Here is a 27,569-nt window from a genome sequence, read left to right on the forward strand (position 1 = left end):
TCAGTTATGTTCCTCTCTAAACTGGCTATTCTGGCTACCAACTCCTGTATTGTTTTATCGTGATTCTTAGCTTCTTTGCACAGGGTTACAACATGTTTCTTTAGCTAATTGAGGTTCATTATTACCCACCTTTTGAAGCCTACTTCTGTCAATTCAGCCATCTCAGCCTCAGCCCGGTTCTGTGCTCTTGCTGGAGAGGTGTTGTGGTCATGTGGTGGAGAAGAGGTACTCTGGCTTTTTGAGTTTTCAGCATTTTTGTGTTGAATCTTCCACATATTTGTGGGCTTATCTACCTTAGATTTTTGAGGTTGTTGACCTTTGAATGGGGTTCTTGTGAGGTCATTTTTGTTGATGTTGTTGTTTTCTGTTTGTTTTTTCTTTTTACAGTCAGGCCACTCTTCTGTAGGGTGGCTGTGGATTGCTGGGGATCCGCTCCAGACTCTAGTTGCCTCAATGTTTTTTGTACCTGGAGGTATCATCAGTGAAGGCTGTGAAACATCAACAATGGCAGCCTGCTCCTTCCTCTGGAAGCTCTGTCCCAGGGTAGCATTGACCTGTTGCCAGCCTGAATGTACCTGTAGGAGGTGGCTGGAGAACCCTGTTGGAAGGTCTCATCCAGTCAGGAGGAACTGGATCAGGGATCCACTTAAAGAAGCAGTCTGGCTGCTTTTTGATAGAGCAGGTGTGCTGCAATGGGGGTGGGGGGCCTTCCTCGTCTGGACCATTTGGACTCTCCAAAGCTGGCAGGCTGTGTCTGCATAACCCTGGCTGGAGTGCCTGAAACCCCCACAGAGAGGTCCCACCCAGTGAGGAGGAATGGATCGGGGTCTTGTTTAAAGAAGTAGTCTAGCCATGATCTGGTGAAACAGTTGTGCTCTGTCATGGGGGGACCCTTCCTCATCTAGACCATTTGGATTCTCCAAAGCCAGGAGGCTGGAATGGCTGAGTTGACTAAACCACAGAGATGGGCTGCCCCTCTCCCAGGAACTTGGTCCTGTCTCAGGCAGACTCCAGCCTGTTGCTGTTGGCTGGCTGGAATTCCAAGCCAGTATGAGGTGCCGTGGAAGTGGGACCTGCAGAATGATGCTGCTTGGCTCCCTGGATTCAGCCCCCTTCCTAGGGGTATGAACAGGTATCCTGCCTTGCTGGGGATCCCAGGGCTGGAGTACATAAAACTCCTAGGTCTCTGTGCATGCCTGAGCAGCGGCTTTGCCGAGACTCCCCACAACTCTGTGTATCAGACCTAAGGCACTGGCGGCATGGGCTCATGAGGGGATCTCCTGATTCACGGGTTGCAAAGTTCTGTGTGAGAATCGTGGTTTACCAGGCAGGGTTACACAATTACTCACTGCTTCTCTTGGTTGGGGGTGGGGTTTCCTTTGGCTCCATGCAGCTCCTGGGTGGGCCATTGCCCTACCCTGGTTTTCTTCGTTCTCTGTGGGTTGAGTTGTTTGCTTAGTCAGTCCCAGTACAAGAACTTGGATATCTCAGTTGGCGGTGCTGAATTCACTTGCTGCTTTTATTCCTCTCCGTTAGTGCCATGTACTGCAGCTGCTTCTAATTGGCCATCTTGGTCCCTTGATCACATTTTATTTAGCTGTTCATTTTTTATCTTGTCTCGATCTTAAGGGGCATATGCTTGTAGCATGAAGCTTATATTTGGGTTACAAAGAGAACAACAAGGTATAGAATGTACCCTCAAGGAACTTAAAGTCTAGAGGAAAAGGCAACTACACAGAAAGAAAATTTCAAAATTATGTCCCAAGCTACAGGGAAAGGGAAAAGTACTGGATTCTATGCAAATCCAAAGGAAATATATAAAGGAAAGTCTCCTTGGGGGAGATAACAAGAGTCTTAAATGAGTATTAGAAATTATTCAGGTAAAGAAGTGTGGGAAGGACATTCTGGGTAGACAGATTCACTTGAGAATACCACTACTACTTTATTGCTACTACTAGTATCACTACTGCTAGATAACATTAATGAGTATGTACTATATGTACCAGATGCTGTTGTAATAAATTTATACTTACAACTCTTTTGAACTTTACAATTCTGTGCATAGGAGACATGTACTGTTGTTATCATAATTTTACATATAAAGGAGTTGTTCAGGTCACTTTCTCAAGGTCAAAGAACCAAGTAGTTGATAGTGAGTTGAACCCAAGTAGTCTTATGCCAGAGCTCAACATGCTTAATCACTATACTAGAGTTTAGTGAGTATACTAGATGTTTGGAGTACATAAACCTCCATATCTCCTGGAATTTTTCCCCTCATCTTTCTTCTTCACCAAAATATCTTTTTCCTGTTAGGATGTACCAATAATTATGTTCTAGTTGGGCATTGTATACACTGTAGATTGCCACAAAAATACTGTGTAACAAATACTGTGTAAAAATATTTATTTAACTTAGGATTCAGTGGGATTCAGATGATCTGGACTGGACTTAGTCTTGGCTGGGTTCGCTCATGTGTTTGTGGACAGCTATGAGTCAGTTAGGTAGCTATGTTTATCTTGGATAAACTTTGTCACATGTCTAGGAGTAGGCTGACTATTGGTTGAACTAGGCTGGTTCAACTAGGATGGTGGAGAAGACCTAAATTGAGATTTCCATAGTTTTAACCTAATATCCTTTTTCTGTTCCAAGATCTCATCCAGGATATCACATTATACTTAGTTGTCATGTCCTGTAGGCTCCTCTTGGTTGTGACTGTTTCTCAGACTTTTTTTTTTTTTTCTGATGACTTTGACAATTTTGAGGCACACTCTTCAAGTAATTTGTAAAATTCCATAAATTGGAATTTGATGTTTTTCTCATTATTAGACTGGAGTTATTAGATTTGGGGGTGAAGACCGCGGAGGTTCCTTTTTAGTATATCATATCAAGGGTACATGCTATTAACATGACTTATCATTTCTGATTTTCACTTGCATTGGATTTTTAAATGAATCTTATATAAAACTCTATTTTTAATTGTATAAACTATGTAATGGAGGATAAACTTACAAATATATTCTCCTAATCCCAAGGGACCCTGTGCCATTTTAGCTGTTACTTGGATTAAATGCACGAAGATGTATGAGATTTTAAGTCAATGGGTTAACTATTAAAAGCATGATAAATAAGTTTAATTTCTCATAACAAATACAAGATGAGTTCTTAGTCTGTTTCGTTTTGCTATTCTGTGTAGAATACTCATAACTGAGTAGTTTTTCAAGGAAGGAAATTTATTTCCTCACATTTCTTGAGGCTGGAAGGTCTAAGATCAAAGAGCTGGCATCTGGTAAGGGCCTTCTTGCAGCATCATGTGATGGAAGACGAGAGAGAGAGGGAAGGTGGCTGAACACATCTTTTTATAAGGAATCACTCCCATGATAACAGCCCTAATCCATTAATGAGGCAGAGCTTTCATGACCCAATCACCTCTTAAATGTCCCACCTCTTAGTACCGTTGATTTAGGAACAAAGTTTCCCACACATGAACTTTGGAGAGCCCATTCAAACCACAGCAGGCAGTAAATGCAATTTCCAAATGCAAACACAACATCTTCGTTTCAAGGTAAAGATTATATCAAATATGAACCATTGGTGTTGAAAGAGTATTTCAGGGAGAAGAGCCAAGATGGCCAACTAGTCACAGCCAGGAAGAGCTTCTCCCACCAAGAGCAACCAGACCATCAAGCAGACTGGAATACTCCAAACAGATCTTTGAAAAGAAGGAATTGAGAGTGAATACAAGGAAGATGCAAGCTCTGGGGCTGAAAGGAGAGGAAGCTGGGAAACCTGCACAGGGTTGCTGAGCACTAGAACTTGTTCTTGGCCCTGAGGGGCTCCTAGGGAAAGGGTAAATGAAATAGGCATGAAGAGGCCCACTCTTGCCACAGACCTCGGGATCTTAGCTACAAGAGACCCCACAACCCTTATAGACATTTGAGTTGGCAGGGAGAGCTGTCCAGAGAGTTAGCAGAGACAGAACTCCTGTCTGTGTGGAGGCCAGAGGGTTTGGCATGGGAATGGCTGCAGTGGAGCATATAGCCATGAGCACCCATCCCAAGCCATGGGCACCTATCCCATGGGCACCGATACTTCTCTCGGTGGCTTTAGCCTTTGTTAGCTGCTGGATCTGGAGAGAGCAGGGTTATCTTTCCTGTGGGATGGGGGCAGTTTCAAATGAATGTCCCATCTGCCAGCCTCTCCCAGGGTCCCTGCCTGGCCACACCCACTTGGAGCACAGCTTTAGCTGCCCCACTGAAATGCTTGCCAGCAGCCACCACCATAGCTCTTTCACTGGCAGCCCCCACCTTCCCGCTGGAGTACTTTTGCAGAGAATCCCACTAGTACACACCTGCCTGTAGACTCTTCCCAGCCATGTTGCCACAGCCCCACTGCTGCCCAGCCAGCATGCACAGATATGTAGTCCCCCTGCTGCACTGTTGGTGTGCACTCAACGGCAGCTCCCTGCTGCCCTGCTGCTCATGGCTCCCATGTCACCCATGGCTCCCCTGCCACAGTGTACTCTCTTGTGTACCCACCACCACCCTGTCACAGCACTTTTGTTGGCAGCCCCCATCTGAATGTTGTTGCTAGCACACTGGGAAAACCTCAGTTTCTCCAGTGCAATAGGTGCTTGACCTAGAGGGGCCAGAGGGCAAAGCTGTAGGCTTGATGCCAGCTCCTCAGGATTAGAGCATGAAGCTCAGGAGTGTTGAGCAGAGCCTTGGCCTCCTGAAAGGATCCAGAAATGAAGTAAGTTGATTAGACCCAACTTATGCCACAATGAAACCCTTAAGGACATCAAAGAATATATAAGCAAAAAGACCCATTCAAAGGACAACAACTTCAAAGATTAAAGGAACATCAGCCCATACAGATGAGAAAGAACTAGTGCAAGAATTATGGCAATTCTAAAAGCCAGTATCTTCTTACCTCCAGATGACTGCACTGGCTCCCCAGCAATGGTTCTTAACCAAAGTTGGAATGGCTAAGTGACAGACATATAATTCAGAATCTGGATAACAAGGAAGCTCAATGAAATAGAGGAGAAGGTTGAAACCGAATCCAAGTAAAACAATCCAACCGTTGAAACATGACATAACCACTTGAAGAAAGAACCAAACTGAATTTCTGAAAATTAAAAATTCATTACAGGAATTTCATAATGCAATTGGAAGCATTAATAACAGAATACAGCAAGCTGAGGAAATAATCTCAGAGCTCAAGGACTGTTCCTTTGAATCAATGCAGCAGAAAAAAATAAAGAAAAAAGATTAAAAAAAGATCAAAACCTCTGAGAAATATGGTATTATGGAAAGAGCAAATCTACAACTCATTGGCATTCCTGAAAGAGATGGAGAGAGAACAAGCAACTTAGAAAGTATATTTGAGAATATTGTCGATGAAAATGTCCCCAAAGTTGCTAGAGAGGTCAACACACCTCAGGAAATTCACAGAACGCCTGCAAGATACTATGCAAGACAATCATCCCCAAGACACATAGTCATCATATTCTCTAAGGTCAATGTGAAAGAAAAAACCTTAAAGGCAGCTGGAGAGAGGGGCAGATCACGCACAAAGGGAACCGCATCAGGCCAACAGTAGACCTTTCAGCAGAAACCTCACAAGTCAGAATAGATTGGGAGACTATTCAGCATCCTTAAGGAAAAGACATTCCAACCAAAGATTTCATACCTAGCCAAACTAAGCTTCATAAGTGAAGGAGAAATAAAATCCTTTCAGACAAGCAAATGCTAAAGGAATTTATTACCATCGGGCCTGCCTTATAAGAGGTCCTTAAGAGAGTGCTAAACATGAACAAAAGAACATTATCTGCCACTACAATAACATACTTAAGTACATAGCCCACTGACACTACGACTTAATTACACAATCAAGTCTACACAACAAGCAGCTAACAATATGATGACAAGATCAAATTATCACATATCAATATTAACCTTGAAAGTAAATGGGCTAAATGCCCCACAGAGTAGCAAGTTGGGTAAAGAACCAACACCCAACTGAATGCTGTCTTCAAGAGACCCATCTCACATGCAATGATACCCATAGGCTCAAAGTAAAGGGATGGAGAAAGATCTATCAAGCAAAAGGAAAACAGAAAGGAGCAGGGGGTACTATTCTTATTTCAGATAAAACAGATTTTAAACCAACAAGGATCCAAAAGGACAAAAAAGGGCATTATGTAATGACAAAGGGTTCAATTTAACAAGAAGACCTAACTATCCTAAATATATATGTGCCCAAAAATGGAGCACCCAGTTCTTCATTAAACCAGTTCTTAGAGGCCTACGAAGAGACTTAAGCATACAATGAAAGAGGAAGACTTCAATATCCCACTGACAGTGTTAGGCAGATCATTGAGACAGAAAATTAACAAACAGATTTGGGACCTAAATTTGACAATTGACCAAATGGACCTAACAGACATCTACAGAATACTCCATCTAACAACAACAGAGTATGAACTCTTCTCTTCTGCTCATGGCACCTACTCTACAAGTGACCATATACTTGGCCATAAAGCAATTCTCAACAAATTCAAAACAACCAAAATTATACCAACCATACTCTTGGACCACAATGCAATAAAAATAGAAATCAATACCAAGAAGATCTCTCAAAACCACATAATTACGTGGAAATTAAATAATCTGCTCCTGAATGACTTTTGGGCAAAGAATGAAATTAAGGCAAAAATTAAAAAGTTATTTGAAACTAATGAAAACAAAGACACAACATACCAGAATTTCTGGGACGTAGCTAAAGCAGTGTTAAGTGGAAAGTTTATAGCACTAAATGCCTACATCAATTAGTTAGAAAGATGTCAAATTAACAACCTAACATTACAACTAGAGGAACTAGAAAAACAAAAACAAACCAACCCCAAAGCTAGCAGAAGAAATGAAATAAACAAAATCAGAAATAAACTGAATGAAATTGAGATGTGAAATCTATACAAAAGATCAATGAAACCAAAAGTTCATTCTTCAAAAGAATAAATAAGATTGATATATAGCTAATTAGATTAATAAAGAATGAGAGAAAATTCAAATAAACACAATCAGAAATGACAAATGTGATATTACCATTGACCCCACAGGAAAAAAAAAAAAAAACCTTCAGAGACTAGGAACATTACTATGTACACAAACCAGAAAATCTAGAAGAAATGGGTGAATTCCTGGAAACACACAACCTCCCAAGGTAGAACCAGGAGGAAATTGAAATCCTGAACAGACCAATAATGAGTTCTGAAATGGAATTAGTAATTAAAAAAAAAATCCTATCAGCCAGAAAAAGCCTTGGACTAGATGGATTCACAGCCAAATACTACTAGATGTACAAAGAACTGGTGTAAACCCTACTGAAATTATTCCAAAAAAGTTGAAGTGGAGGGACTCCTCCATAACTCATTCTCTGAGGCCAGCATCATTCTGATACCAAAACCTGGCAGAGACAAGACAAAAAAAGAAAACTTCAGGCCAGTATTCCTGATGATCATAGATGCAGCAATCCTCAACAAAATACTAGCAAACCAAATCTAGAAGCACACCAAAAAGTGAATCCACCACAAACAAGTAGGCTTTATTCCTGGGATGCAAGTTTGGTTTAACATACGCAAATCACTAAATGTGATTCATTATATAAACAAGGCTAAAAATAAAAAGGCTTTTGATAAAATTCAACATCTCTTCATACTAAAATTCCTCAACAAACTAAAAATGGAAGAAACGTACCTCAAAAGAATAAAGGCCATCTATGACAAACCCACAGCCAACATCCTACTGAATGGGCGGCAAAAACTGGAAGCATTCTCCTTGAGAACTAGAACAAGACAAGGATGCCCACTTTCACCATTCCTATTTACATAGTACTAGAAGTCCCAGCCAGAGAAATCAGGCAAGAGAAAGAAATAAAAGTCATCCAAATAGGAAGAGAGGAAGTCAAACTATTTCTCTTCACAGATGCTATTATACCTATAAAACCTTATAGCCTCTGCCCAAAGGCTCCTGGAACGGATAAACAACTTCACTGAAGTTTCAGGAAACAAAATCAATGCAAAAAAATCAGTAGCATTTCTATACACAAATAATGTCCAACCTGAGAGTCAAATAAAAAATGCAATCTCATTCACAATAGCCACAAAAGAATAAAATAGCTAGGAATACAGCTAAAAGAAGGAGGTGAAATATCCTACAACAAGAATTACATAACACCACTGAAAGAAATCAGAGATGACACAAACAAATGAAGAAATGGTTTGTGCTCATATATAGGAAGAATCAATATTGTTAAAATAGCCGGCTGGGCAGGGTGGCACAGGCCTGTAATCCCAGCGCTTTGGGAGGTGGAGGCGGGCGGATCATGAGGTCAGGAGATCGAGACCATCCTGCTAACATGGTGAAACCCCCTCGCTACTAAAAATACAAAAAATTAGCTGGGGGTGGTAGCACACGCCTGTAATCCCAGCTACTTGAGAGGCTGAGGCAGGAGAATCTCTTGAACTCAGGAGGCAGAGGTTGCAGTGAGCCGAGGTTGTGCCTCTGCACTCCAGCCTGGATGATAGAGCGAGACTCTGTCTCAAAAAAAAAAAAAAAAAAAAGCCATACATCCTAAAGCAATGTACAAAATAATAACAAGCAATGGGGAAAGAACTCTCTACTGATTAAATGGTGCTGCGATAACTGGCTAGCCGTATGCAGAAGATTGAAACTAAGCCCCTTCCTTTTGCCATATATATATATGATATATATATATATATATATCAACTCAAAGTAGAGACTTAAATGTAAGATCCAAAATTATAAAGATCATAAAAGGAAACCCAAAAATTACCATTCTGGACATAGACCTTGACAAAGATTTCATGATGAAGTCTCCAAAGGCAATTGCAACAAATAAAATACAGACAAGTGAGATCAAATTAAACTAAAGAGCTTCTGCACAGCAGAAGAAACTATCAACAGAATAAACAGTCAACCTACAGAATGGGAGAAAACATTCACAAAGTATGCATCTGACAAAGGTCTAATATCCAGAGTCTATAAGGAACTTAAATCAACAAGTGAAGAACAAACAACCTCTTTAAAAAAAATGGGCAAAGGACATGAACATACACTTTTCAAAAGAAGACGTACATGTGGCAACAAGTATATGAAAAAATGCTCAACAACATTGATCATTAGAGAAATGCAAATCAAAACCACAATGAGATACCATCTCACACCAGTCAGAATGACGAGTATTAAAAAGTCAAGAAACAACAGATGTTAGCAAGGTTGCAGAGAAAAGGGAACAATTATACACTGCTGGTGGGAATGTAAATTAATTTAGCCACTGTGGAAAGTAGTTTGGAGATGTCTCAAAGAACTAAGAACTACCATTTGACCTGGCAGTCCTATTATTGGGTATATAGCCAAAGGAAAATAATTCATTCTACCAAAAAGACACATGCACCCATATATTTATTGCAATACTATTTACAAAAGCAAAGACATGGATTCAACCTAGATTGGATAAAGAAAATGTAGCACATATACAACATGGAACACTATGAAGCAATAAAAAAGAAAATCATGGTCTTTGCAGCAACATGGATGCAGCTGGAAGCAATGATCCTAAGTGAACTAATGCACAACAGAAAACCAAATACTGCTTGTTCTCATTCATAAGTGGGAGCTAAACATTGAGCACACATGAACACAAAGAAGGGAACAATAGGCACATGTGTGGCAGCTCTTTTCCTTCTTCTTCCACTTCCACTGCCTTTCACGGTCCGGGGAGCCACCACCACAGCCATCGGCGGAGTCAGGAAGTTCAAGATGGCCGCCATGGAGACCCACTGGCTGCAGGAACAGCCAGAGATGAAAGATGCTGATAATTCTGAAAAGAGAATACATGAAGAAAATGGAGAAGTATCAGAAGACCAATTTCAAAATAAGAACAAAATAAATTTTAAAAAGTATAAACACAGAAGTAAACATAAGAAACATAAACATTCCTCAGAAGATAAGGATAAAAAACATAAACATAAACATAAGAAACACAAAAGAAGAGGTTACGGATGCTTCTGATAAAGAGGGAATGTCTCCCGCAAAAAGAACTAAACTTGATGATTTAGCTTTGCTAGAAGATTTGGAAAAACAGAGAGCCTTGATTAAGGCTGAACTTGATAATGAGTTAATGGAAGGAAAGGTCCAATCTGGTATGGGGTTCATTTTACAAGATTATGAGTCTGATCTGAAGAAGAGGGGGAGATTAATGAAAGACAAGAAATGGAAATAGATCTAGTACTAGATCTTCAATTACAAAGGGGAAACTTGAACTTGTGGACAATAAAAATACTACAAAAAACGATATAAAAGCAGATCCAAAGAATGGAGTAGACATAGGTCTGATAAGAAAAGTAAGGGAGGTATTGAAATCGTTAAAGAGAAAACAACTAGGAGCAAGTCAAAGGAGAGGAAAAAGTCTAAAAGCCCATCAAAAGAAGTAAGTCTCAAGATTAAGCAAGAGAATTAAAATCCCCTACCCTTAGAAGGTGATCTTAAGAGAAAATTAGTAAGGCCAGATCTCCTACTGATGATAAGGTTAAAACTGAAGATAAAAGTAAATCAAAAAACAAGACAAGTCCCCAATTATAAATGAAAGTAGAAGTCACGATCAAGGTAAAAAAATCCAGATCCCCAGCTGTTTTAAGAGGTAAATCCAAAGACAGAAGGTCACAGTCCAAAAAGAGAAAATCAACACAGTCTGAAGCTGATAAAGAAAAGGACCCAATTAGATCTCCCTCTAAAGATACTTCATCTGGGAAAGAAAATAGATCACCCAGTGGAAGACGTGGTTGTAGTCCTAAAAGAAGTTTGTCTTCAAACACTCCAGGGACTGTTGTGGGGTGGGGGGAGTGGGGACGGACAGCATTAGGAGATATACCTAATGCTAAATGATGAGTTAATGGGTGCAGCAAAACAACATGGCACATGGATACATATGTAACAAACCTGCACATTGTGCACATGTACCCTAAAACCTAAAGTATAATAAATAAATAAATAAATAAATAAATAAATAAATAAAGTAAAAGGGCAATATCATATAATTTTTTTGGTTTTTTTTTGTTTTTTTATTTTTTTATTTTTTTTTTAAAGTTTAAACTCAAAAAAAAAAAATGTTTAATGCTCCAAAAAGGACATTCTTAAATGCAATTAGTTTTTTTTCCTTTTCTTCTTTTTTTATTTTTTATTATTTTTTTAATTTTATTATTAATATACTTTAAGTTTTAGGGTACTGTTTAAGAGCACGTGATCTGGAGTTATACAGTCCCGAGTTTTAATCCATAATCTTCCACTTACCTTTGGCAAATCACTTAACTATCCCAGTGCTCAGTGCCCTCATCCATAAAATGGGGATAATGATGGTATCTACCTTGTAACATGGCTGTGTATATTAAATAAGACAATGTAAGTATGTCAGATTTCTAAGTGTCTGTAATTCATTAAGTACTAACTTAAATTTTATCAATTGTTCAAAATGTTAGTTTTTAATGGGTAATGGGATCCAAAATAGTTATATAAATGTGCAAATGGATTTTTTTCAAGTATGTACAATTAAATATTATCTGAGTAAAAAAATAAAAACAAACAAACAAAAAAAAACCACGTGGTAAATCAAGAAGAAGTAGGTCTCCACTTTTAAATGATAGAAGATCTAAGCAGAGCAAATCTCCCTCTCAAACACTGTTTCCTGGTAGAAGAGCTGAGCCGATCCTTACAAGGAAAATGAAGAGAACCAGAGAGAAGATGACTTTTTTCTTCAAGAACACAACCTCAAGATGATATCCTCAATAGAGGTGAAAGATCAAAAGATGCCAGCCCCATTAATAGGTAGTCTCCTACCTGAAGAAGTAGATCTCCCATTAAAAAGAGGTCTCGTTCCCCACTCAGGCGTAACACAAAAATCAGGTCTCCTAGAAGAAGAAGCAGGTCTCCTCGGAAAAGGGACAGAGGTTGGAGGAGCAGATCACGCTTGAGAAGGTGTTCTCGATCATGGGGCGGTCGTAGATGAAGGAGCAGAAGCAAAGTAAAGGAAGATAAATTTAAAGGAAGTGTTTCTGAAGGCATGAAAGTTGAGCAGGAACTTTCAAGTGTTTCTGAAGGCATGAAAGTTGAGCAGGAACTTCAAGGTTATCTGATGATAACCTTGAAGATTTTGATGTGGGGGAAGAAGATGAAGAAGCCCTAATAGAACAGAGAAGAATCCAAAGGCAGGCAATTGTTCAGAAATATAAATATCTTGCTGAAGATAGCAATATGTCTGTGTCATCTGAACCAAGCATCCCCCAGAGCAGTATGAAAACATGATCACCTTCTCCAGATGACATTCTGGAGTGAGTAGCTGCTGATGTTAAAGAGTATGAACGGGAAAATGTTGATACATTTCAGGCCTCAGTGAAAGCCAAGCACAATCTAATGACAGTTGAAGAGAATAATAGTTCATCTCAGAAGAAGTTGTTGGCACTTGATATGTTTTACAGAATCTGATGATGTTTGCTGACTATTTTGATTGTGCTTGTCTTTGGGTTGCTGGCAATGGATAAGATTCAAAGAGAATCCCAACCTCAGAGATAACTGGACTGATGCAGAAGGCTATTATCATGTGCACATAAGTGAAGTCCTGGATAAATGTTACAATGTGTATGGCTACACTAGGCAAGGTGTGTTCAGTAATGTTTTATGAGCCAGAGATAATGCAAGAGCCAACCAAGAAGTGGCTGTAAAGGTCATCAGAAACAATGAGCTCATGCAAAAGACTTGTTTAAAAGAACTAGAGTTCTTGAAAGAATTTGATGCTGATCCTGATGACAAACTTCATTGTCTTGACTCTTCAGGTGCTTCTATCACAAACAGCATCTCTGTCTCATATTCGAGCCTCTCAGTATGAACTTATGAGAGATGTTAAAAAAATATGATAAAGATACTGGTTTTCATATTAAAGCTGTAAGATCCCATAGTCAGCAGTTTTTCCTGGCATTGAAACTCCTTAAAAGATGTGATATCCTACATGCAGACAACAAGCCAGATAGTATCCTGGTTAATCATCAAAAACTATTTTACAGCTTTGCAATTTGGGGTTGGCTTCACATGTTGCGGATAATGACAGTACACCTTATCTTGTCAGTAGATTTTATCGTGCTCTTGAAATCATTATAGGTAAATGCTGTGACTATGGTATAGATATGTGGTCAGTAGGTTGCACCTTATACAAACTCTATACTGGAAAAATTTTATTTCCTGGCAAAACCAATAACTATATGTTGAAGCTTGTGATGAATCTCAAAGGAAATATGCCAAATGAGATGATTCAAAAGGTGTATTCAAAGATCAGCATTTTGATCAGAATCTCAACTTCATTTACATAGAAGTTGATAAAGTAACAGACAGGGAGAAAGTTACTGTTATGAGCATAATTAATCCAACTAAGGACCTATTGGCCAACTTGATTGGGTGCCAGACACTTCCTGAAGACCAACGTAAGAAAGTATACCAGCTAAAGGACTTGTTGGACCAGATTCTAATGTTGGGCCTAGCTAAATGAATTAGCATCAACCAGGCCCTGCAGCATGCCTTCATCCAGGAAAAAAATTAAGCAAGATGAAGAAACTCTAAGGGTTTGAGTAAATACAGAGAATGAAAAAATTTCACAGCACTTTATTAATGAATATAAACGTATAAATATTTCTCCAGCAAATTTGAGGAAGCATGATATATTTGAGTTTCTTTTAGAAATGTCAGTTAATCTGTTTTGTGTCTTATGTGAAATTTCACCATAGAACTATTTTAAATTGCCAAGACTGCACAAAATTACAGTGCTAATGTATATGGTTGCAGTTCACATTAAAGATAAAAGCATCTGTTATAAAATGAGTAGTAATATTAGGTGGTTGATTTGTTTTTAGCAGACTTGGCTTCATTTCGGTCTTCAGATAAAATGGCCCGCATAAATGCTGTTTATATTCCCATTTTCCTAGGTGTGTGTGTGCAGGCCACAGCAGCATGCTGTTGAGGTAGTCAGTGCCAAAAGGGGTCTGTTCCTTCTTGAGCCTGCCTGCAGGGTCTCCTTAAAGAAAATGTGGCACATATACACCATAGAATACTATGTAGCCATAAAAAAGAATGAGTTCTTGTCCTTTGCAGGGACATGGATGAAGCTGGAAGCCATCATTCTCAGCAAAATAACACAGGAACAGAAAACCAAATACCGCATGTTCTCACTCATAAGTGGGAGTTGAACAGTGAGAACACATGGACACAGGGAGGGGAACATCACAGACCGTGGCCTGTTGGGGAGTGGGGGGCAAGGGGAGGGAGAGCACTAGGACAAATACCTAATGCATGTGGGGCTTAAAACCTAGATGATAGGTTGATAGGTGCAGCAAACCACCATGGCACATGTATACCTATGTAACAAACCTGTACTTTCTGCATATATATCCCAGACTTCAAGTAAAATAAAATTAAAAAAAAGAAGCAGGTTGTGTATAGCATTCACTACACTAAAGGTAAGCTAAACCGTCAACATCTCTGGTGTTTTAAGATGTCATTTTATTGGAACAACTGACAAATGAGGAATGTTAGTTTTGTGGCAGAATTCCTAGCATGTGTGATAATTGATCTTGTTTTTTTTTTTTTTTTTAAATTGGAAGAGAGCACGCTTGATGGATAGAGTGCCTTCAGTGTACTGTTTCTTATTAACGTTACTTTTAAAAAATCAACTTGCTATAGACTGTATATACATTTTATTAAATACAGTTCCTAGTGACACAGAAACACTGCATAGTTTTCATTTACTAATTACAAATGTTGAGGCCTAATTCTGAAAGTCCTCATATTTAAAGGTTAGACAGACGGGGTAATTAAATTTTTAAGTATGTGTATGTCATTTTGAAAGTGTACTGCTTTATGGTAAAAGTGTTTTCATTTGCTCATTGTTTTCATCATCTGTGATCATGTTGTCTTTCAATACAGGCATAAACCTTCTGCTCTTGAACAAAGCAGCTGCTTTTTAAAAGCAATAATTGCTGCTTTACTTTTTATTTCTTTTGTAAATGAAGGTTTTCTTTAAGAATGTGACTTTAAAGTGTTGTCTATTGTATAAAACAGTTGACACTCCTTGTAAAGTGAAGATTGTTCTACTGCATGTGAAGTGGGCCATGCAGATTTCTGTATGTTCTCAGTATGTACCACTAGATAATAAAGTCTTTTGTGAACAAAGAAAAAAAAATGAAGGGAACAGTAGACACAGGGAACTACTTGAGGAGGGACACTACCTATTGGGTACCACGCGCACTACGTGGGTGATGAAATCATTTGTATACCAAACCCCAGTGACACACAATTTACCCAGAACACATCTGTACATGTACCCCCTGAACCTAAAAGTTAAGAAAATAAAAAAAAGGGTTGAGTGGGGACCAACAAATAAATTTATGCTTATATTTACATTAAAGAAACACCGGACAGACGCTAAAGGAAGTTATATAACTTTTTACCAATATGAGGCTTTGGGAATGGAATGGAGTAGGTAAGAATAGAGGTAGGAATGACCTATCTGAATATAGACCTTTTAAATTAAATAAAGTCACTTTTAAAAAAGAAAGTATCTAATGTGAGAGTTCCTTACAAATAAATGACTCATTTTCATAATGTTTGGATATAGGACGAGAGCCTTGATTTTCAGTAAAATGTTTCCCCCTCTTAACTAATGCTTCCCTTCCTCAACCACAAGTTACTTCTTACCTTTGGAAAAATGATATTACGTACCCCAATGCGGTTTGTTCTCAAAAACACTTATGGCAAGGATTTGTTTTTATTCTTCCAGGATTCTTCATTTCTTGTCACAGAAGCGTGGGATCTCTGGTTACAATGAAAATATCAACCAAAGCCTAGTCAAGACATTGGAGCAAATAATTATTTCCACATTTGAGTGGCACAGACAAGAAGGAAGTAGGCAGGGTAAGCATTCATTTATTCAAAAAATAGTTACTGAGTACTTATTATGTGCTTGGCTCTGAGGCAAGAGGCATTTGCTCCCCTGAAGAAGTTTAATTGTGACGTGGAAACAATGACAAAACAGTGTGAAGAGTATGATTTGCAGGAAGCATTGTGTCCTGCAGGGCTGAGGAGGAGAGGCACCTCCCTCTTGAGGGGGTGGGCTGTGGGAATGGTTCAGACCAGGATTCTCAGAGTTGTTGACTTCTATGCTACCTGAAGGATGAGAGGGATTAGAGGAAAGAGGTGTTTATGTGCATGCATGTGAGCAAGCATGTATATATGTGTGTGCATGTGTGTACATGTGAATGAAGACCATTTTAAGTGGAAGGGAAACCATGTCCAAAAAGCCTAGAGATAAGCATGGTTATGTTACATTCAGAAAAGGACAAGGAGATCCCTGTATTGAATGTAGTGTAATCTGAAGCCTTTGAGGTCTAGGAGGGTTTCCTGGAGGAAGTTACAGTTGAGCTGATGGGTAAGAGATAGTGGAGACCGCCAGCTATCAAGGGGAAGAAGAGCAGGGCTCTCTGAGTGAGAACCATATCTTGAACAAAGGCGCAGAGGAAGTGGATGCCTGGTCCCTTCAGGAAAATACAAATTGCTCAGTCAGACCAGAAAACAGATTGGAATGGAGGAGGAGAGGGGAGGCAGCAGAGGTGGGGAGGTGATAACTATCCTAGGTCTGCCACTCACTAGCCTTGAATAAACTGGGGTTAACATTTCCCAGCCTGAGGTTTTTTTAAATCTTAAAGTGGTGACAATAATAATAGACCCTGATGCATGCATTGTTTTGAGGATTAAATGAGATAAACTTGTAGACCACCCAGCACCGTGCTTGGTATATAGTAAGAGCTGAGTAAAGGGTAGATTTGATTATCATTCATCACTTTTGAATCGTTAATATGCTGGTTAGTAACCTAACCACTGTTTGCAGCTGGAGGTTTAGGAAATTCTTCTCTGAATTTTCCCAGAGTCCTTACTGGAGAGATCCTTGGCTGGACACAGTGACTGGCACATCATGGACAGTCAAAGGATAGATGCAGAAGGGCAAGGGAGGTTATTCTTTGGGTTCTGACCACAGGGATGAACCTCAAGAGAAATAGACGGGAAGGCTCTGCAGATGTTTGGTCCTTATTGGGAGATGCTTCTCCCTCTTGATTGAGAAATTTCAGACATTTCTTCTTGAAGCCCGCTTTCATTTCTTGTTCCAATTTTAATCTCCCCCCTCCCCCTGACCTTCTCCCTGCTCAAAGTAAAAATGTGTATGTTGTGTAAGGAGGGGAGGGTAAGGAAGGAGTGTTGTGCAACAGTTCTTCATTCAACGCAATACTGCTCTGCCAAAAATTCTTGGTTTTTATCTTTTGTGGTTTTTATCTTTTCGGCAGAGTGGCTGACACTGGGGTGTGTACAATGTTTAACAAGAGAGAAAGTTTTATGCCTTTAACATTTACAAGAAAGAAGGAACCCCCAGGGGCAACTGGCCCATCCGGTTTCTACTGAAATTCAGACCTCTTAGGCTTCCTTGGCTCTTTTCTGAAAGTCATTGTAGCCATCAGCTCAGGGCAGAGGGGCCAGTCTACTATATTTAGAACTATCAGGCTGGGTGCAGTGGCTCATGCCTGTAATCCCAGAACTTTGGGAGGCCGAGGCAGGCGGATCACGAGGTCAGGAGATCGAGACCAACTTGGCTAACACAGTGAAACCCCGTCTCTACTAAAAATACAAAAAATTAGCTGGGTGTGGTGGTGGACGCCTGTAGTCCCAGCTACTTGGGAGGCTGAGGCAGGAGAATGGCGTGAACCCAGGAGGTGGAGCTTGCAGTGAGCTGAAATCGTGCCACTGCACTCCAGCCTGGACAAAGAGCGAGACTCTGTCTCAAAAACAAAAAACAAAAAACAAAACAAACAAAAAAAACAAAAAACTATCAGGGTCATTCTATTATCAAACATGAATGGGGTGGCAAGAACTCTGCATGGCTTCATTACTTCTTTTTACAAATTAAGAAAAATGCCAAACCAGATCTTGACCAAACCAGCTTTCTTTAGCTATTCCCTTAAAGTCGCCCCATGTCCTGGCCATGTCAATTAACATGTGCCTGTACTTTCATGCCTTCTTGCTTTTGCCCAAGCTGGGCCCTCTGCCTGGACTGCCCTCTGCTATTTGCTTTTCTCCACCAGGCTGTCTCCTACACTGGCCGTTCCTTGTAATAGGCTCAGGCTGGGCTCTTCTCTGTGATCGTCCCCATATGCTCACCTTTTCCCTCCCAGCAGATGACTTTCTTTGATTCTGCCTCTATTTTCCTGAGTTCTCAGATTAGCACTAACCTGGGAGCTCATTGCGACAGAAATCCCACTGGAATTGTGTCTGTAATCCAGTCACTATGGGTGTGTAGAGATTGGAAGAATACATAAATGAATTAGTGAATAAAATAACTGAGAGTAGGCTGAGAAGACCCACTAGAATAATTTCTTTTTTTTTTAGTTTCTTAGAACACTTTAGAGAAACTTTTCTTGATATATTTTCAATCTTCATAATAGGGTAATAAAAATTGCATTAAAAAGTTTATTGTTTAAAAAAATCATGTCAAAAGTAATGAATGTTTATTGTAGATACTTTAGAATTTACAGATAAGTAAGGAGCAAAGTACAGTCTCCTGTAGTTTTGCACCTAGAGACAACCTACACTGAATGTTTTGACATATATGCTTACATTTCATCAAACAAATATGAATATATGCAATTTCAAATACTGTATAAACTATTTTATAACCCCCCTTAATCACCTATTATATCATGAAAATCTTTCCTGTTATTAAATATTTTTGTTTTCATAGCTGCATGGTATTCGACTAAAGACAAGACATAATTTATTTAATGATTTCCCTGGATGTAGGGTTTTTAGATGGCTTCCAATTTTTTTCTTTTTGTTGTTATGAGTAATGCTATAAGGAGCATCTTTGCAGGTAATATTTGTGCAAGTTTATGTTTTTCTTCTCCTTTTTTGGATGTATTCCTAGAAATAAAATAGTGAGGTCAAAGGACATACATAAAATTTTCACGACTTTTGACACAAGCGGCCTCTTTGCCATTAAGGAAGCTATACCGTTTATACTCCTATTGAAGTGACTCCTTGTCGACACTTGGCATTGCCATTATTTTTAATATTTGGCAATTATGAGATGAGTAGAAAATGGTATCTAATTTTAAGATGCAGTTCTTTGATGATTGATGACACTGAACTTCCTGTCTGCTGTTTGATTATTTGCTTTTCTTCTTTTGTGAATTACCTATTAATTATCTTTGTTCATGTTCCAATTGGTGGGTTATTTTTTTTTCTAGTAGCAATGATAATACTAATACTGGAGCCCATTGTTTGCTAAATTCTGTCATCTTATCCTTATAGTAACTGCGTGAAACAGTAGGAGGTCTTACTTCCTCCTGACACCATGTATGTGGTGTCTTTTCCAATACCACTTCTACTCTCTGACACCACCTGGGAGTCCTATAATTCTGTTCAATTCTGACACTAACTACCTGAAGTTAGTGTCAGTCTCTAAGGTTTAAGGGCTCAGTCCCATAAGACTGCCTCCATTTTAGATGGCAGTTGCAAGTACTGGGTCATCTGTACTTCTGACCAGTGGCTATAAACTGGGGTCCCCATGACTCCTCTCCCCAGGTTTGATTATCTGCTAGAATGACTCACAGAACTCAGGAAAGCATTTTATTATTTTTAAACTTTTTTTTTTTTGCTCTCCTATACTCTTGTAACAGTGTATCGTAGGTATTTTCTTTCTTCTGTATTCCCCCTAAGAAAACACATTATTTACTGTTACTGGTTTATTTAATTTTAATTTTTTTTTTTGAGACAGGGTCTCACTTTGTCACCCAGGCTGGAGTGCAGTGACGCAATCATGGCTCACTGCAGCCTCAACCTCCTGGGCTCAAGGAGGATCAAGCGATCCTCCCATTTCAGCTCCCCAGGTAGCTGAGACTATAGGTGCATACCACTATGCCCAGCTAATTTTTTGTAGAGATGGGGCTTTGCCATGTTGTCCAGGCTGGTGTCCAACTCCTGAGCTCAAGTGATCCACCTGCCTTGGCCTCCCAAAGTGCTAGGATTACAGGTATGAGCCACCGTGCCCGGCCTGTTACTGGTTTATTTTAAAGGATACAAATCAACAGCCAAACCTTTATAGAATGAGGTCTGGAAGGGTCCAGATGGCAGGAGCCTCTGTCCATGTGAGTTGCGGGGTGCCACTTCCCTGAAATGTGGATGTGTTCACAAATTCGGAAGCTCTCAGAACCCCACTGTTTAGGAGTTTTTATGGAGGTTTTTATTATGTAGGCATGATTGATTAAATCATTACGCATTGGCAGTTGATTCAATCTCCAGCTCCTCTCCCCTCCTTGGAGGCTGGGTTGAAAATTCCAAGCTTTTAATCAAGGGTGGGTCTCCCTGGTGAACATCCCCCATCCTGAAGCTATCTAGGAGCCCACCAAGGGTCACCTTATAGAACAGAAACTGCTCCTACCACCTTCATCACTAAGGAAATTCCCAGGATTCTAAGGATCTCTGTGCCAGGAACTGGGAAAAAGACCAGTTATTTTTCTTATTATACCATAGAGGGCATTTTCCTCATTTTGCAGAGAAAGAAGAAGGTAAGGAAAGAACGTGGCCCAAGCCATACAGTTGGCAAGAAGGAGCACTGGGGCTGACTTGATTTGTCTGTCTGCCAAGACCATTTCTGAATACAAGGTTACATGGCATTGTTAATATTTATTAGCTCCTCACATATTAAATGGGTACAAAGCTGTGTCATCCACATCTTGGTGTTTTGGTAACATTAACATCACCTAGGGTCTGCAGGAAGAATGAAAAGGAGAAAACCAATGAGGAGGCCACGGCAACAGTCCAAAGGGAGAAATGATGGGGGCATTTGCAATGGAGATAGGAAAAAAGAATGAGACATTTATTTTAAAAGAATAATCCAGAAGAGTGGAGGATGACTAGTCAGTGAATAACTATTCTGTGTTGGAAGAAGGCTGTGTGTGTTTTTAAAGAAAGTTTTTGAGACATGTCCAAGAAGGTAAATTTGGAAGGTAGGTGTGAGAAAAATAGAGAACCCAGGATTACCTTATTCAGAGTAAAGGAATGAAGAAAGAAAAAATAATCCCACCAGAAAAATAATAAGGGCTCTTGCAAACCTACAAGAAAAATGAGCATACCAATTGACAAATAAGCCATGGACATGAGCTGCCAACTCACAAAAGAAGAACTAGAAATGGCCAAGCAACATGGGAGAAAATGCCCAGCTGAATTAAAAAGCAAAGAAACAAATAAAAATATATGATCTCACTTTTGCCTGTAAGATTGGCAAAAAAATAGATAAATATTGGTGAGGCAGACAATGTCAATTGCCTACCCATCAGTGTCCTTCCTTGCCAGCAAAGCCCTAAATTTGGTTATCCAGGCTTTTTCAGTTTGCTTTGTTTTTCTAGGTACCAGCCTAGCCCCAGCCCAGTAGGGAAGAATCTTGATTAGTCTGAACCAAAGTTGGTGATTCTATTCTGCTTATCAGTGATTGACTTGAGAAAGCGATATGTTCCAATTCTGGCTAAGATATGTAAGAGAAAGCCTCCATGGAGAAAGATGAAGAAGGTTTGAAGAACAGTTCTTAGGTTTTATAAGAAGAACTCTAGGTATTGTAATACCCACTTTATTTGACCCTAGATATTGATGCATGAGGGTGCAAGGCCTGGAGCTGCTGCAGCTCTATTGAGAACATGAGGATACCCAACTGCTGAAAATGACAGAAAAGAAAAGTAGAAAGAATCTGGTATTTTATATGATTCACTAGCTGAATTAACCTATTCTGGAATCTCCCTATCTTGGGATACCTTGTTATATAAGAATTTTTTAAATTATTATTATTTAAGCTACTTTTTTATTTGGGTTCTTAGTTCTTTTCTTATTATTTTAGGATCAGGGAGTATATGCATGGGTTTGTTACATGGGTAAACTGCATGTTGCTGAGGTTTGGTGTACAAATGATTTCATCACCCAGGTGGTGAGCATAGTACCTGACAGGCAGTATCTCCCCTCAGGTAGGCTCCAGTGTCTGTAGTTCCCTTCTTTGTGTCCACGTATATTCAATGCTTAGCTCCCACTTGTAAATGACAACATGCAGTATTTGGTTTTCTGGTTCTGTATTAACTCGCTTAGGATATTAGCCTTGAACTGCATCCATGTTGCTGCAAAAAACATGATTTTGTTTATTTTTATGGCTGTGTAGCATTCCATGGTATATATGTACTACATTTTCTTTGTCCAGTCTGCCACTGATAGGCATCTAGATAGAGTCCACGTCTTTGCTCTTGTGAAAAGTGCTGCAATGAACATATGGGTGCATATGTCTTTTTAGTAGAACTATTTATATTCCTTCGGGTATACACCCAGTAATGGGTTTGCTGTGTCAAATGGTAGTTTTGTTTTAAGTTCTTTGAGAAATCTCCAAACTGCTTCCCTGAACTAATTTACATTCCTACCAGCAGTGTGTAAGTGTTCCCTTTTCTCTACAACCTTGCCAGCATCTGCTATTTTTTGACTTTTTAATAGTAGCCATTCCGACAGGTTTAAACTGGTATCTCATTGTGGTTTTGTTTTGCATTTCTCCAGTGATTAGTGATGTGGAGCATGTGGACTAGTTGTGAGAACAATTTCTATCTATACAGAACTACCCAATAAATATTTGTTGAATTAATGAATAAATTTAAATTGAAGAATGAATGGCTGAGGCCTAAGAGGATGATCATGCCTAGAAGGATTATAGACTTTGGGTTGGAAAGGATCTTGGGGATACTACAGAGTTGGAGTATATTCAAGTTTACCAAAGGAAACAATGAGAAAATGGAAACTTGAGCAGATTTTGGACTTCCCCGGACTGGTCTCCACAAACTCCCCACCCTACTTTCCTCCAAGCTAGTTGCTCCAGAGGTCCTAGTTTTTTGGCACCAGTTGAGCTACACAAAGTTGCAGAGTCATGATCTTTCCCCATGGGTCCCAAGATTGGCGACTTGCCTCAAAGACACTGAAGAGCAAATGGACCTCCACCCAAGAAAATTGAGCAGGTCCTCAAGAGAATCTCCTGTGTTGTTCTTCCCTGATTGTTGCAGCAGAACGAGGTGACAGAAATCCAAATGGGAGTGTCTGGTGGAAGTGGCTCTGAGGGTTTCTTCTTTCGTTGTGTAAGTTATTTGTTCAAACCAATTTGTTAAAACTTGTGGATTCCACTGGTGAGATCATGAGCACATTCATTTTCTCCTCCCAGAAGCAATTTTTTCTTGTGTCATCCTCAGCATTCTCTCCAGATGAAGCATCTTTTCTGTTTTTATTACTGCATAATTACTCCTCTTGGATTCTGCAACTTGACATGAAATATTCTCTGTCTTACTGCCAAATTTAAAATTCATGTGTTAGCTAACTACTGAGAAAAAAAAAAAGGATCTTACCTTGTGTCATAAGTCAATATAAATCCTATGAGATTAAAAAGTTAGGATTAAAAAATAAGTCACAAAAGCAGTAAGAAACATATAAATGAATATTCATAACACCTTGTAGTATTGTTATAACTTCTAAATATGGCACTAAAGGTAGAAGCCACACAGGAAAATAAATGAATGGATTCAGCTATTAAAAAAAAAAACTGTATAAATCATGCTAAATTATGGGGAATGAAGTCAAACATAGAAATTTACTTTTCTAGTTGCTTTTAAGAAACTTTAAAAGACATATAATATAATAACCAAGACAACTAGCTCTGTGTCAGGTACTATTCTGAACACTTTATATGTATTTATTTAATCCTCATAACACCTCTAAGAGATAGGAGCAATGATCATTTTCTATCATCTTATGCCACTTGTAGTCTCTTCGCTAGAATACCTGCTGATCTGAAAGGCACAGTCAAAAACCCAGAAAAATGATAAGATATAAATTAGAAGGAACATTACAGAGTCTAAGGTTTTGTGCTGCTACTATAAATATTCTGTTGCATGAAGATAAATGATTTGTGAATTTTAGCATCTATGATGTCATTTAGTGAGAATGTGCATTCTAATTTCTCTGCTGTAACATTCTAACATCCAAGGATTTATCCTAGTCTGATAAACCCTTATAGATCCCTTTCAAAGCAGGAAACCAAAGCCTTTGATTAATTTTACCTACCCCATCTAGAACTTGTATTCTGAAATGTGTGGAAAAACAGTTCTCAAAGTGTGTCTGTGCATCCCTGGGGATCCCTAAGACCCATTTAGGGAGTCCATGTGGCCAAGACTACTTTCGTAATGACACAAAGATGTTATCTGGCTTTTTCACTCTCATTTTTTCACAAGTATACAGTGGAGTTTCCCAGAGGCCACCTAAGGCATAATACAGTAACATGTTAAATGCTGGAGCAGATCTGAGAATCCAGCTGACTTCTATGAAGCCGAACATTAAAGAGGTTTGCAAAAATGTAAAACAGTGCCACTTTTCTTATTAAATTATTTTTGTTTTGGAAAAATAGTTATTCTTCATAAAAGTACATTGTTTGCATTAATCCATCAACATATGAGTTTACTATAGTTATTTAAAATTGGAATTTTCAGTTCTTAATATAGTCAATATTGATAGACATAACCCCCATAAGCAAAGTTCTTTAAGATGCTCAATAATTTGCAAGAGTGTGAAGGAGCCAAAAAGTTTGAGAACTGCATGTGCAGAGAAACTAGGACAAATCCAAGTCATGAGTTGTATCTAGATTAGTTTCTGAAATCATAATTTCAATTCTGTATATGTGCTCAATATTTATAGCTTGAAATGTATTTTACCTTGTTGGCTCATGTAGCTTGACATTTTATTCATGTACTTGATGGACATTTGTTGAACACTTGTGCACCAGATGCTGGGCTAAGCATTGGAAGTACCATGGGAAGAAAGCCTGCTCTCATGGAGCTTGGCTGTGGCATTCACTCCTGCGGCTCTCCCTTCACTGGTTGTATTACCCCAAGGAGTTCTGAATCTACAGAGGCAAGACACTGGTGTGGAATCTTTAAGCAAATCAGAAGAATGAATACAGCTCAGATGTTAGTATGCACAGCTCTCAGGATGAAGGAGCTCAGAGGATGGAGAAATCAGTATAGGCCAGTGTGATAAGGGTTTCTGGGACTGGAATTAAACTCAGAAGGACAGACAAGTTTAAGAGAGTTGAGTTGAGTAGAAGAGGCCAGGCTGGGTGTGGGAAGAGACGAGAAAGCTGGTAGAAATGAGATCTTTTCTCACTGTGTAGGGATCTAGGGGCCTGCCTGAAAGGAGGAGGAGGATTCTGGTGAGGAACTCCTAGTCTAAGGCTGAGTTTTCTTCTGTAGCTGATGAAACCTTCATTACGTCTTCTAAGCTACCGGAAAGCAGCTCTCTTGGGTGTGCTTGGAAGTCTATGCTATCACCCAGTGTTTCCCGAACTTGCCAGATCCTCAACTTTCCCAAATAACAAGAATTATCTGGAAGTATTTCTTAAAGACACAGATTCCAGGGCCCCAGATTCCAGAAACAGTGATCAGGGGAGAGGCCTGGGTTTCTGTATATTTATCAAGTACTCTAGGTAATTTTCTTTTTTAAAAATTACAGGCAAGGTTGGGAAATACTATTGCAACCCATTACCAGCCCTGAGGCTTCACTCTGGGAAACTTTAAAAAATACCATTGCTTAGGCTCTACCCACAGTGACCTAATTTAACAACAACAGAATGATAAAAATGAAGATAAACTCTCAATAATCAAAATTAAATTATGAGAGTTTTTGATCTATAATTGTTCCTTTAGTGGCCCTATGTTCTCCATACCCCCAGCATCATTGCTCAGCTAGGAAAATCACATCTGGCCTCGTTAATGGTGTTTTTCTAGTTTTTAGATGCCAAGAATACAACACTGTGAACTAGGGCTGTGATTACTAGTGGTGGGGGAAGCAGCAGAGTAACCACTTGCTTTGGAAATAAAACAGGAAACATTCATAGTTGCTTTGGGCTGTAAACGTGTGTGCAGGTTACAGCAAAGGCTAAGAATAGCCCACAAAGGACAAGTGGGAAGTAGCCCTCATGGATCCACTGAACTGGAAACCTGGAAAGGAAGCAGAGAAACAAAATCACACCAGGGCTCTCATTGTTCCAGATAACTTTCTGAATAAATGCAAAGTATGTACTGTTTGATCCCACAGTAAAATCAACTAAATTCTTTTTTTTTTTGAGATGGAGTTTCACTCTTATTGCCCAGGCTGGGGTACAATGGTGCAATCTCGGCTTACCACAACTTCCACCTCCAGGGTTCAAGCCATTCTCTTGCCTCAGCCTCTCGAGTAGCTGGGATTACAGGCATGTGCCACCACGCCCAGCTAATTTTGTACTTTTAGTAAAGATGAGGTTTCTCCATGTTGGTCAGGCTGGTCTCGAACTCCCGACCTCAAGTGATCCACCCGCCTTGGCCTCCCGAAGTGCTAGGATTACAGGCGTGAGCCACTGCGCCTGGCCGTCAACTAAATTTTTACTGAAGACAGTGTTTGTGTTTTTCCATTTATGAAATCATGGACTCCAACTCTGGGGAGGTGACAGAGCCAGAAGACATTTGAGAGGTCAGTTGGCTCTACTGCCTGCTTTCTCTGTCTCTTTCTCTTTATTTTTCCTGATGCAATCTGGACCAGGCACTAGGAGACATGAAATTTGGGCTGCCTCTGTCACTGACTGTCTGTGTGATCCATGCACAAGTCACCTGCCCTCTCTGGGCCTCAGCTTCCCTATCTGTTTAAAGAAAGGCATACTTTAGTCTGTTGAGCCCTTTCCACCTAGATCATTGCAAAAATACAAGACTCTGTCATAACATTGTTCTGGCATCTTCCTAGACAAAGGACACCTAGCGTATAAGAGGGAATGGTTGAACTCTAGCTAAAAAAAAAAAAAAAAAAAAAAGAACAAACTATACTTACGTGGCCAAACTGAACAGGATCTGCTCAGGGACTTAGAAAACAACCCTTGGCATTCAGGAAAACATAACTGATACACTGAAAAAGAGGAAGGGTCTGAAGCTTGACCTTTGTTTATGTATTTGGTGTTTAAGTGTTTACTTTTTAAAATTTAAAATATTTTTTCCCAACTTTATTGAGGTACGATAGACAAACGTTGTTTATATGATCCTTCCTTCTTTCTTTTCTTCTTTTTTTCTTTTCTTTTCTTTTTTTTTTTTTTTTGAGATGGAGTCTCCCTCTGTCACCCAGGCTGGAGGGCAATGACTTGATCTTGGCTCACTGCAACCTTCGCCTCCTGGGTTCAAGCAATTTTCCTGCTCAGCCTCCCAAGTAGCTGGGATTACAGGTGCCTGCCACAGTGCCTGGCTCATTTTTTTGTGTTTTTAGTAGAGATAGGTTTTCGGCATGTTGGCCAGGCTGGTCTTGAACTCCTGGCCTCAGGTGATCCAC

At 39.5% G+C, this 27,569-nt stretch overlaps 1 pseudogene; it reads left to right on the top strand.

Moving 5' to 3' along the window:
- The first annotated feature begins 9,842 nt into the window (after window positions 1-9,842).
- LOC116475458 (serine/threonine-protein kinase PRP4 homolog) lies at window positions 9,843-13,665 on the top strand (annotated as a pseudogene).
- Window positions 13,666-27,569: the final 13,904 nt, after the last annotated feature.

Source organism: Hylobates moloch, unplaced genomic scaffold, assembly GCF_009828535.3.
Source record: "Hylobates moloch isolate HMO894 unplaced genomic scaffold, HMol_V3 SCAFFOLD_10, whole genome shotgun sequence".
Classification (NCBI taxonomy): domain Eukaryota; kingdom Metazoa; phylum Chordata; class Mammalia; order Primates; family Hylobatidae; genus Hylobates; species Hylobates moloch.